We start from the raw sequence: 12,074 nt of genomic DNA on the forward strand, positions 1-12,074 counted from the left end.
GCCAGAGAGGGACTGAGGTGACGTTGCAGCTGGAGGTGCCTGCAGCAGGTGCCACCTGAGCCCCTGGGCTGCTGCCAGCACCCTGAGCCCACCCACAGCCCCCAGGGCTGGGTCAGATCCCAGGTGCACCCCGGCACTTGGCAGCGGTCAGGCACGGTGACACACTGGTGACACAGGGGTGACACACTGGTCCCTGCCACACCACGGCCTTGGCACAGCCTGCAGGGAGGTCTCTCCCTGCAGCTCCCTGCTTTGCACCCTGTGCCTTTCTGGGAACTCAAGCTGGGGACACCAAGGGTGCTGCAGCCAGCCTGGTGTCCCCCCATGGCCCTTGGCATGTCACACACACCCCGAGCTGCCCCTCCCTGCCAGGCTGCCCCGAGTGCCAGCCCTGATTGGGGACACCAGCTCTGGGGGCAGAGCTTGGGCTGAGCTGGGGCACCTCCAAGCCAGGGTTCTCTGAGGAGCTGCTAATTCCCCATCCCCTCCCCATCCAGAGGGTCCCTGGTACCCGCTCCCCACAGCACGGCACAGCCCCTGCCTCAGTTTCCCCACCTGCACAGTGCTCTCCGAGAGGGGACAGGCAGCACTGTGGGTAGCAGGGGGTGCAGCAGGGACTCCAACCTCACCTCTGGCTTAGGACCAGGACAGTGCCCTCTCTGCTGTCCCCATCTCCAACCCCTCCTCCTGCTGCCATCCAGGGCCCCTCTGACCCTCAAGGTCACTGCCAGACGGGGCTGTGAGCACACACCCCAACCCCACACCCAGCCAGCCCTACCAACCACCCCCTCCAGATGCTGCCCCTCCCCGGAGCTCAGCTCCCCTGCAGGTGTCCCCCTGCCTCCCCCCGTCCCCAAAAAGCGAATTTCCCGGGAGCCGGGCTCGCGCTGCAGCTCCGCCGGTGGCACTGGCGCTGAGCGGAGCACACACTGCAGCACGGCCGTTACGTAAGCCCCAGCCAGCTCGGGGGATGTAGGACACCAGGGTTGTCCCCCGGCCCCCCCCCGGGGCTGCCACCCCCACCCCGGGGCTGGGGAGTTTGGGGGAAACCCCCCCAGCCCAGCCCACACTGCAAGGAGGGGCTGGGGTGGCTCTAGGGATGCTGTGGCACTGCTGTGGGGCACACGGGGGTGGCACTGGGGGGACAGGAGGGTTGGGCCGCTGTGGGGCAGGGGATGGGGCATGGGAGGGTGGGATGGGGCTGGGAGGCAGCGGGTGCTGCACCCACATCCCACTGAGTCCCTCTGGGCTCTCCAGGGCTCAGCCGGGCAGGTGAGGGCTCAGGGAAGGAGCCAGGGTCAGGCTGTGACTGCCGGGCTGTGCCTCCCCCGGGGTGACTCACGGAGCAGGATGCAAAGGATCCAGCCCTGATCCCAGCCTGCTGCATCTGCATCCCCATCCTCACAAATCCGGAGGGTCAGCATCCCTGTGACAACATCCCTGTGACAGCATCCCTGTGACAGCATCCCTGCCATCACCCTCCTTGGGATCAGCGTCCCTGGAGCAGCATCCCAGAGAGGAGGAACACCCCTGGTGCCTCCAGCACAGGCTGGGGAGCCACGAGCAGGATTTCCCAGAGCTGGAGGGAAAATCCTTCCCCTGCGGGACAGCCCTGGCCCCACCTGCCCTGCATCCCTGCGGGGACACGGAGGTGAGGGGTGGCACAGCTGGCATCACCCATCCCCAAACTCCCATCCTCATGCTGGGGGCATGGCCAGGGGGCAAACAGGGCTGGCAGCACCCACAGGATCAGCCTTATCCTGGCTACCAGAGCATCGGGATCCCGGCAGCATCCCCTGCCTTGGTGCGGGATGCGGACCCCAAAACCCCTCCATTTCCCAGTTAGGTGATTTCTCTCTGGTTTGCTGTCAGGCACTGTCTGGATCTGGCCATTTCTGTTTGAGGATGTCAGGGAGGAGGAGAAAAAAGCCCAGGCTAAAGGTCCCAGCAATGGGAGATACCAGAGCAGGAAATTAATGTTAATTAATTCATAATGACGCTGAGATAGTGATACCAGATGCTTCAAAAGTCCAACGGGGGAATCTGAGAGAGCTTTGCAAGGAATCCATCGCCCACCGGCAGCCCTGCCTCACTGCAAGCTGGAACAGGGAGTGAGCTGGGAACTGGGATCAAGCTGGGACTGCAGGACCCAGCTGGGAGCAGGGAACAAGCCAGGAATGAGCCAGGAATGGTGAAAAAGGGGCACATCCCTGTGAGATGACAAGCCCACTGTCACCCAGAGCTGTGCAGAGCAGCACTGGGAGCCTCCCTGCCACCACACTCCCACCTTTCTCCCCTGCACCCCAACTCAGAAGCCAGAGTGGAGCTGGAGTGATGAGACACCCACCGAGCTCTGCTCCCTGGGGCACAGGGGCTTCCCAAGACCCTAATGCTCATTTTTTCCTCTTTTTTCCTCCATTTCAGGCACACCAGGGCCAGGGCAGGTGGCTGGGTATGCACTGGGCACTCAGGGGGATGGAGTCTCATGATCTGGGACAGGGACACAGGTCCTTTGCCACAGTGTCCCCACACTCAGGGGACAATTTCTCCCTCCTCATCCATGTGAGCCAGCCCTTGCCCTGCACTGCCAAACCCAAACAGGGCTGGACTTAACCAACGGGTGCAAAAGAGCCCAGAAAGGGGCTTGAGCCTGGTGCCACCTCCCCAGGGCTGGGGATGGCAGAGCCAGCACCGGGAAGGGTACAGCCATGAATTCTGCAAAACCCACAGGCAAACCCTGGGCTTGGGGCTGTTTGCCCTGACAGGGGGGTTGTGCTCCTTCCACAGTGATCCAGCAGCTCCTGCACCCAGAGGGGACCCTCAGGACGGGGCCTGGCAGGGGCAGAGCAGGGTGGCACGGCCAGGGCACGGCGCTGCCATCGCTGCTTACATAAGGTGTCCCCTCCAAGTGCCACACACCCGAGCGGTGACAGGAGAGCAGGACAGGACTGTCCCACTCCTGCTGCAGGCAGCACCCCCAAAACTGCCAACCCAGCCCTGCTCCCCCTGCACAGGGGTTGGGTGAGGCTCCCTTGTCTCTCAAGCACATTCTCACCCTAAGAGCCCCTAAAGCTGGCAGGAATTGGGTGGAAATGCCAGGTTTCAGCTCACGGTGCTGCTCCCCCGAAGTTTATCCGCAGCAGGAGCATTTCTGCTGCGCTGCTGGTGGAGCTGCCCCAGACAGCAGGGACAGGGGAAAACCCCACTGTGACACCACCAAAAACTACAGAGCACCGCGGCACCAGAGTCAGGGTGACACCAAAATCCCAACCCAGCTGGTCCCACGGGAATTGCCATAACCCCCACCGGGTCATTCCAGCGCTAAGGAAAAAACTGCTTTGACTTCACAGGCAAAGCAACTCCTTTGGGTAAAGAGCAGCAGAGGCAACACAGGATTTCAAAGTGTGTTTTGGATCAGAGGCAAGAAGTAAAGTGGCCTTTACAGTGCCTTCCCCAGCAAAGCCAGAGCTTTATTAAGCTTATCTGGCATGGATGGGAGCGCTCGCTGTTCTTCCAGGCCTGAAAAGAGCAGGCAAGGATTTTCTTTTTTTTTTTAAATTTTTTTTTAAGTCTTGTTTTCATTATTTTCTGGTGGCTTCATTGCTTTGTGCTCACACAAAGGGAATTTCACCTGCTGTTCCAAACAAAAGGCCCTGGAAAGTTTTGCAGAGAAGGGGATGAGGGGAAGAAGGTTTGTAGAAGCAAAACGAGTTGTTGCAGGGCTTGTTGTGGATTTTTTTCCACAGTGACCTGTAAAACATCCCCAGCTCTCTGCTGCTTGCAGAGGACCCGGCGCCAACATGTGAGCGCCCTGTCCCCAGCAGTATCACCCCTGGGATGGGAATGGGAAGATGTCAGAAATTGGGGTGGATTTGGGGTGCAGAGGGAAGGCAGCATGACCGCTTCCCATCTTTTTCACGGGCAAAGTCACGCCACGCTTTCTAAGAACAGGAAAGAAGAGAACCCAGCCCTCGTTTGCTGACACCACAGCAAAACAGGTGGTTCAAAATCACAAGTGCAAAGCGGGGGGAAGAAAATAAACCCTATTTGGTGATTTTGTGCTCATATTCACTGCAAAACTGTCCGGGAATGCTGCTAAATACACACCATTTTCCCTCTCACACTCTTTGCTCTATAATTAAGAGAGACTTCTAAAAATACGAACGGCCTCGAGCACCCAGTGAAGGCGTGCAGGTGCTGCTAACTGGAGGCACTTTAGTACAGCTCATTTTCTGGACAATTTTACTCGCCTGGCTCGTGCTCAGCGCCGATACTATTACAGTGATGCAATTATGCTGCTGCTGCTGCTGCTGCTGCTGCTGCTGCTGCTGCTCTGCCGGGCTCGGCTCGCTCGGGTTTTTCCCTGTGCTTTGCAGTTTGCCTCCCAAGCCCCCCCAGCCCCGCAGCTCCCGGGCTCACGCCAAGCGCGTCCCCGCCGGCAGGGCCCGGGGAGCTGGGGATAGGAGGGTCAGGAGCTGTGTGTGTGTGTCACACCAACGTGTGAACATCCCTGTGTGGGCACCGAGGGGCACAACCCCGCGTGGGCATCGCCCAAAACAGCCGCTGTGCAAAAGTTTTGGGTGAGGAAGCGAGCTGGCCGGGGGGAAGCGAGCAGAGGGGAGCGGGAGCACGGAGAGGAACCCAAAAAGCAGCAGCAATACCCTCAATGCTGCCTGGGCAGGGAGGGGGCCCATGGCACTGGCACGGTGACGCCGCTTGACAAAGCATCCCCCCCCCCAAAAACTGGCATTTGGGGCACAGGGGTGAGGGGGAACTTTCCCCGTGGAGCCGGCGCTGCGAAACTTCCCCGTCTTATTTCTCCATCAGGGCTGCAATAGGTGGAAGTGATTGACTCACTATGAGACTGCTGTTTTTGCCTCTGACTTGGGATTGAGACGGAGCTGGAGGAGCCGTGGTGGGCAGGCACCGGAGCCGGCACTTACCTCTCACTGCATCCAGCCCCTCGGGCCGTGGGGCTGCAGCTCCTGGACAGTTAGCTGGCAGGGCACCCCACATCCACTCGGCTTTCTCCCAGGACCGACGTTCGGCTGCTGCTTCTTAGGCACAGACCCAACCCCTCCATTCCAACCACAGGGGAAAAAAAATATCTTCTTCCAAAAGAAAAAAAAAGAAATTTAAAAAAAAAAAAAAAAAAAGGAGGGAGATTTTTAAAAAAGGGGGAAAAAAAAAAGCAAACTCGCTTTTTTTCTTGGTTCGGTTTCCCCGTGGAGAAAAAAAGAAAAACAGATAAATCCCAGCGACCAAGAGATCCAGACTCAGGTGAATTTAGCTTCAAACTCCCTCTGCGCTTTCGGAGCCTTCACCCTCAAATGGGCTCTGGAAGATGCTGGGGGACCCATCGTAGCCAAAGTGTCATCAAATATCCTTCGGGCTCAACTCCGCTCCTGCCCGGGGAGGGTGGACTTCTTCCCTTCTTCCCTGCTTGCTGCGTGCTGTGGAGTTGGCAGGGACCTGCCTGTTCCAGCCTCAGCGTGGAGGGTGGGTGGGTTGGTTGGTTGCTGTGGGTTGGTTTTCTCTTTTTTTTTTTTTTTTTTTTTTTTTTTTTTTTTTTTTTTTTTCTCGCCGCTATTGGTTTCCCTGCTATCTGATCCTGAGCGAGCGCTGCAGCTCGCCGCTGCTTCCCTGCTTTTTTCCCCCCACCAGCTCCCAGGCTTTTTGACAGGGAATGAAACACAGACACCCAGTGAGACAGGCTCCGGCTTCTACAAAGCTCCACTCCCTCCTGCTGCCTTTGTCCGCGAACAGCAACTCCTCCAACTCTGCCCGTAGACACGAGGGAACCTCTGCATCAGCACTTTCCTAATGGCTGCTTCGCCCCAGCCCTTCGGCCCTTCTGCTGCTGCTTCTTCCTCTTCTTCTTCTTCTTCTTCCTCTCCTCTACCTTGATGGCTTCCTAGCTTTTCCTAGCCCGGCAGGCACAGAGCCGGGAAGCAACAGCCCCTTCCCGATGGATGCATCTCAGCTCCCCCGCGCTGCTCGGGGGGCAGCAGCCCTGCAGCCCATCATCATCCTCGCTAGGCACCTTCCATGGAAAATCGATGGTGGGACAGCGTCCCTGAAGGCTTCACTTTGGGCTGGTTTAAGGGGCAGGGAGTTGTATATGTGTGGGGAGGGGAGATGGGGGGAGAGGGAGGGCTGAGAATTGGAGCCACTTCTTTTTATTGCAGGCGGGGATTTTTATTTATTTCTTTTCGAAAGGTTGACTGGAGTCCAAGTTTGTTTCTTTGGGGGTGAGCATTATTTTAAGCCATTTGGGAGGCTTTGGGTGCCTCCAGGTCACACTATCCTTATAACAGCGAGGCCTTTTTGAGGGGGTCAAAGTGAAACCTTCCCCCGTGGAGGGGAGAGGGAGGCACAGGGATGCTGCAGTGGGCTCACAACCCCGGCTGGCTCCCAGCCAGAGGGAGATGCAAACCAGCCACTGTCTGTAATTTTTGCTACACTTCCTCCACACTCGGTCACCCACGAGATCCCAGGGCTGCTGCCTGCTCCTTTTTTGGGGATTCACAGGCTTTGTTCACAAAAAAAAAAAAAAAAAAGAAAGAAAAGAAATCACAGCCAGGAGACCTCCAGCCTCGCCAGCGATGCTCGGCGCTGCTCAGCGTGGCTGTCACGAGCTGGCAGGTCACAGAGAAAACATGAAACCCCACAGAACACGGCACATGAAGAGGCTGCCTCCTCCCCTGCTCTTTGGCAGCCTCTCCCTCACTTTTCCATGGTTCCCACCACAAGTTTGGGACCAGCAATTCCTCCTTCTCTCTTTCGACAGCATCCTGGAGCAGTGACTCTCCTGGTGCTCAGCTCCCATCCTCTCCTGAGATGGAGATTGCTCCTTCACTGCTCCCAAATACCCCAGAGCACCTCAGGGCAATGCTTCCAGTGCTGCCTCCACTCCCCTCTCCACCTTGGCTTGTCCCATCTCACCCCATTCCACAAACCTCAGAAACACTGAATTTTAACCAACACCAAAATCCCAGGATGAAAAGCGCTGCAGGGCCTTGCCCCAGCCCTGATGGATACTCAGGTAACAGCAGGGATTTGGGATTTGCAGATCAAAGGGGACACCAGCTCACACACTGAGCATGGTGGTCCTGTAAAGACCACCCAGGGACATCCTGACCCCAAAACACTGCTCCTTTCTGTCTGTCAGGCAGCCCCTCACACACCAGCTCTCCTGTCACCCCAGCATGCCCATGGAAAGCTTCCCAAATACCTTCCTGCCCCAGTGCCCAGCCAGAGGTGCCAGACCAAAGTTCCTGACACTCCCTTCAAAAATAGATTAAAAGATTGGCTGCAGAGATGGGCTGGGAGACTGGCCATGGGCCAGGGGCACCCACTGGGGTGAGGGGAGCAGATTCAGGGTTCCCAGTCCGAGACTGGGGCTGGGTGAAGCTGGGCAGCCACAACTGGCCAGGCTGGTGTTCCCATCACCTGCCCATGCTGGTGGCTTATCCCTCTCTCCCAAGTTTGCTACAGGAAATGCAAATGAATAGCCTGGGACTTCCATCCCTGTAACCCCAGATTCCCTCTGCTTTTGGGGAGAAGTTCCCCATGTTTTCCCACCCGCGTGGGGAGAAGCTCATTGTCCACTTCTGTCAGCACAGGACCGCAGCCCTGGGGACCCCCATGTTCCGTGGGCTCCCATCCAGGGAACAGCTCCAGCCAGGATCCAACCTCCCCCTGCCCCAAACCACTCTTTTGGGAATTGTCCAGGTGAGGGGAGGAGGATGAGGGGCTGGAATGGGGGTGCTCCAATCGAGCCCTGGCGAGCGAGCGCGGCTGCGCGGGGCCGTGAGCTCGCGAGTCAGCGCTGAGCCATTAGGGCTAATTTAATCAGGATGGATGGCCCGATTGGAGGGCTGCCGTCCATAAATCCCCCCCTCTCGCTGCATTAATGTCAGGGCTCCCAGAGGAGGAGGAGGCCGAGGGGGAGGCGGGGATGGGGAAACGTGCTAAGTCACCCATCCTCCTGGTGGCCGCTCGGATCGGTGCCACCAGCCGGTCCTGCACACCCCAGGGACACAGCCCACTGTCCTCCAGCCCTTCTGAAAACCTAGCAGCTGGATTGCAGGGAAGCTGGGTTTGCTGAGCACCAAAAGGTGCAGGGTTGCTCACAAATCCCACAGGGCAGGGGTGTGCTCCTGTGGCCATCTCGCCCATCTGCTCCAATGGGTTTTGAAGTAGGAGGAAGGTGGGGTGCTGGGGGAAATAGGCTTGGAGCCCCATTATACACCCCAGTGTGATAACTGGGACTTGGAAATACAAGCTGAGAAAGCCCCAAGGCTGATGGATGCAGCACCTGGCCCAGAACCCAGCAAAACACGCAGAACTCAAGCCACACCAGACCGCGACATCCCTATGGAATACCAGCTCCTCTCTCCCAGCACCCTGCTCCCTTCCCACTTCTGCTCCAAAAAAGGCCATTTTCAGGCTTTTGATGACCAAAAACATGTCCCTCCATCCACTGGGTGGTGAGAGCCACACGTGCCAGCTCAGGAAACAAACCCTCATCCATCCAGGTCAAAAATATCCATGAGCTTTGCCACGGCCACGCCTCGCCCTGGCACTGCTGCCCCATCCGAGCTGGCTCCATCCCTCCCGCCCAGGCAGACCCCCAGCTCCCAGCCTGGGCCATCTGCTCACGGGCACGGGGTGCCCACCCTGCCAGGCCACAGTCTTGGCCAGCAAAGGGAGGCAGAGAGCCAAGTCCTGGTGGGATTTGGGAAGAGAGCGGGCCAGGGGATGCGGCAGACAGAGGGGGGGAGGGATGGCACGGTCTGTGGGCACTGCTCTGGCCCCTGGAGTGCTCACAGCAGGGGAGAAAGCAGGGATGATGGCCCAGGGCAAAAAGATGTTTGTGTTACCAGGGGATCTCAGCCTGGGAGAGCAGCAAGGATGTCCAGGAGCAGTTGGATGATGGAGAGAGGGATGCTCAGCCATGCCATCCACGTCCAGAGCATCTCAAGGGCTGTGTCAGCACAGAGGGGGCACAAAAGAGCTCAGGGAGGTTGACCCCAGGGCATGAGGAGCAGTGAGCTGTGGCACTGCCATGGATTTCTCGGGAAACAGAGGAATGCACATCCCTGTGCACCTCTGGCTGTGCTTCAGTGAGACCAGGAGGGACAGAGGGCAGGGAAGGAGCCCAGCTGCAGCAGGAGGAGCACAGCAGATGAGGTCTTTTGATTATGGTGCTTTTTTGGCACTATGAGTGAAGGTCTTGGGGACCAGAAACTGCTGATGGGGGCAAGAATTGGCCATTGCCATGCAGGGATGTGGAGCAGCTCTCCATAGGTTGGTCACACCATGCCCAGCAGGTCTTGCTCTCTTGGCTCAGCACCTTTGTCTCCACTCACCCAGGAAAGAACAGCAAAAGCAGGATTGGGCCTGAGGAACCATCAGCCAGGAGCAATAATCTGCTCCATGAAAAGCTAAGGAGCAGGTGAGCCATTTCTCCCCAGAATGGCTAGCACAGGGGGGAAAAAAAAGACATTTGTATTTCTGCCAGTTGACAAAATGAAATGCCACTTGTAGCCAGTGAAACTCTGCAGATTTTGCTAATGAAGGACTGCTCCATCCAGCTTCCAGCTGGATCGCAGCCCCAGCCACAACACGGACCCTGGCAGCGTCCCCGTCGCATCCCAGCACTGGTGCCACAGCTCAGGCTCCTGCACACCCAGGCTCTGCCCCACAGCAGGGACACAGATCCCACTGCCAGCTTTGCTCCCCTGTGTTTGCCCTGGGGACTGTGCTGCTGGGGTAGCACCGTGTCCCTCGGGAGGCTCTAACACATCTTAGGAAATTTTCCCATTCTACTCAGTTTAATTTCACCCATTAGAGCTTGTTTCAGCAGGGTCCCCAGGGAATGGCACTCCCCAGCATCCTCCTCTGGCTCTTCCTCTGCTTCTCTTCTCCCTGTGCACACAGCTCAGCTCAGCATGGCTCAGCCTTGCTCCTCCATGAGCAGTGCTGCCCCACACAAGCACATCCTCCATAAAACTTGCACCTCCCTGCACAGTGCCAGAGGATTTCCCAGCTGGTCATGATATTTTTTAGGAGTTGGAAGGTGCTGACCCTGCCCTGCTGCACACAGAGAGGACAAACACTTGAGGAGACCTTGGCTAGTGCATCTCATCATGGCCAGAGGTGGGAGCCTGCTCCTTATCCACAACTGAGAGCAAAAATTGAGTCAGTTTGGGAAAACTGTGCACCCTCAGCATGCCACCACTCCAAGACCAGGCCAGAAACTCCATCACTTTGGGATCCTGACTGGAAAAAACATGAAAAAGCAGGAGGAAAAAGCTTATCTGCTGCTGTCATGGCCTGCAGTGTTTGGGGGGAGGATTTGGGGCAGCAGATGAGAATTCCTAGACTTTGTGCACAATCCCAGTGCCACCTCCATGGCCCAGTTGTGATGAGCACAGCTTTGGGTTTTTACCATGGGATGCTCAGCAAAGAGCAGCTCCCCTGGGGGCTCACAGCACCCAGGAGAAACGATGGAGCCTTTTCAGCTTTCCTTACACCACAACCAATGCTCAGCTCCCCTTTCCCTCATCCAAAGGGTGAATTATTTCAGGAAAGGAGGAAGAAAAAGCAGCAGTGATGAGCTGCTCACACTGTGGGTGGACACGGTGTGGGTCAGACAGGCACCTCACACAACCCAGAGGTTTGGCTGCAGCCACAGAGCCCAACTGGCTGCTTACATAAAGGAGCAGAGGGCAGGGCCTGCAGGACCACCAGCACAGGCAGCAGATGCTCCCAGGGCAAATCCACCCGCCCGGGCAGACGTCACCTAATCAGCACGCTGGCTTCCTCCCAAGGCACTCCTGGGCACTCTGTAAATATCTTATGTAAGCACCCCTGGCCTGGCTGGAGCCACTGCAGCCATGGCACAGCCATTCCCTCCTGGACACAGGCACAGAGGAGGTCTGGGGGGTCTGAAGGGGCTTTCCCCATCATGGACCTGTCAGGTCCCCTTGGTGACCCAGAGGAGGCTTCAGGAAAACTCTGGTGTGTGGAGGAGAATTGCCCATCCCCAGAGGCAAAAAAACACCAGAAGAAGGGGTCAAAACGACAAATCAGTTCTGCCCCCAAGCTGTTTGTCCTCCAGGATTTGGCAGCTGGGTGCAGAGCTGGGAAGAGCCCAACAGCCCTTCCTACGAGGGCAGCACCTCCAGCCCAGCCACAGCTGAAGTCCCCTCAGTGATGGAGACACCACACCAAGCCAGAAGACTCTGCCAGTGCTCAGCTCCCACCATGTGGGGAATTTCTCATCTCATCTCCCCCAAATTTCTCAGCACTGCCAGAGAGAAGAGATAGAGAGAGAGAGATAGATTCCTCTTTGTCCTGGGCAGCCTTCTGGAGACAGCTGGAGTTGGGAGGCTGGAGAGAGCCCATGGATGGACACAACAGGGTAGAACCAGCTGGGCTGGGGCATGAGCAGGATGCAGAGGAGGGATAACCTGGGAGCACCTTCAGCACTTCAGGCTGCTCAGTGAGGGGAAAGCTCAGGTGAGGGCTGTGCTGGCAGACACTATTTCCTCCCTCCCTCCAGGCTCACATCTCCAAAGGATTTACCCACAGTGGTTTTGGCCAAAGGAAACCCCAAATGAGTGGGATTTTGCCTTTATCTGTCAGCACCAGCCTTGGGGGACTTGCCCATGCATGGGGCATCCCCTCGTGTGCCAAACCAGGTCACAGTGAGCTCGGTGGGCTCAGACATCAGCTGGAGGATGCTCGGGGGCACAGACAGCAGCAGGCCGAGGGATCAGACAGCACACGACCCGCCCCAGCCTCCTGCTCTGTTTGACAGGTCACTTAAACGCTGCAAACCCGCCCTGTCTTTTACAAGAGGCATTTCACACCCGCCCCCGCTGCTAAATAAAGCATCCCCAGCCCTGCTGCACCTCCCGGGGCAGTGCTGGGCACGGAGCAAGGTTAAATTATCCCTACACAATCAGCACCAGCAGCTCCTCCATCAGCCCTGCAGCTCCAGGCTGAGCTGGCCGTGCCACCAGGAGGGGACAAGAGAGGCAGACAGAGAATTTGGGTCTGTA

The 12,074-nt window shown here is 57.6% G+C and overlaps 1 protein-coding gene across 1 annotated transcript in view; it reads right to left on the bottom strand.

Moving 5' to 3' along the window:
- The window catches only part of KCNJ12 (potassium inwardly rectifying channel subfamily J member 12), a 29,222-nt gene extending 24,085 nt beyond the window's left edge, over positions 1-5,137 (bottom strand). The window contains exon 1 of the mRNA XM_054270945.1: positions 4,944-5,137. The gene's annotated coding sequence lies outside the window, so the exon portion shown is untranslated. The remainder of the gene's footprint in view (positions 1-4,943) is intronic.
- Between the last annotated feature and the right edge of the window lie 6,937 nt (positions 5,138-12,074).

This window comes from Melozone crissalis, unplaced genomic scaffold (genome assembly GCF_028551555.1).
Source record: "Melozone crissalis strain CALT ecotype California unplaced genomic scaffold, PUWL_Pcris_2 ptg000012l_1, whole genome shotgun sequence".
Lineage (NCBI taxonomy): Eukaryota > Metazoa > Chordata > Aves > Passeriformes > Passerellidae > Melozone > Melozone crissalis.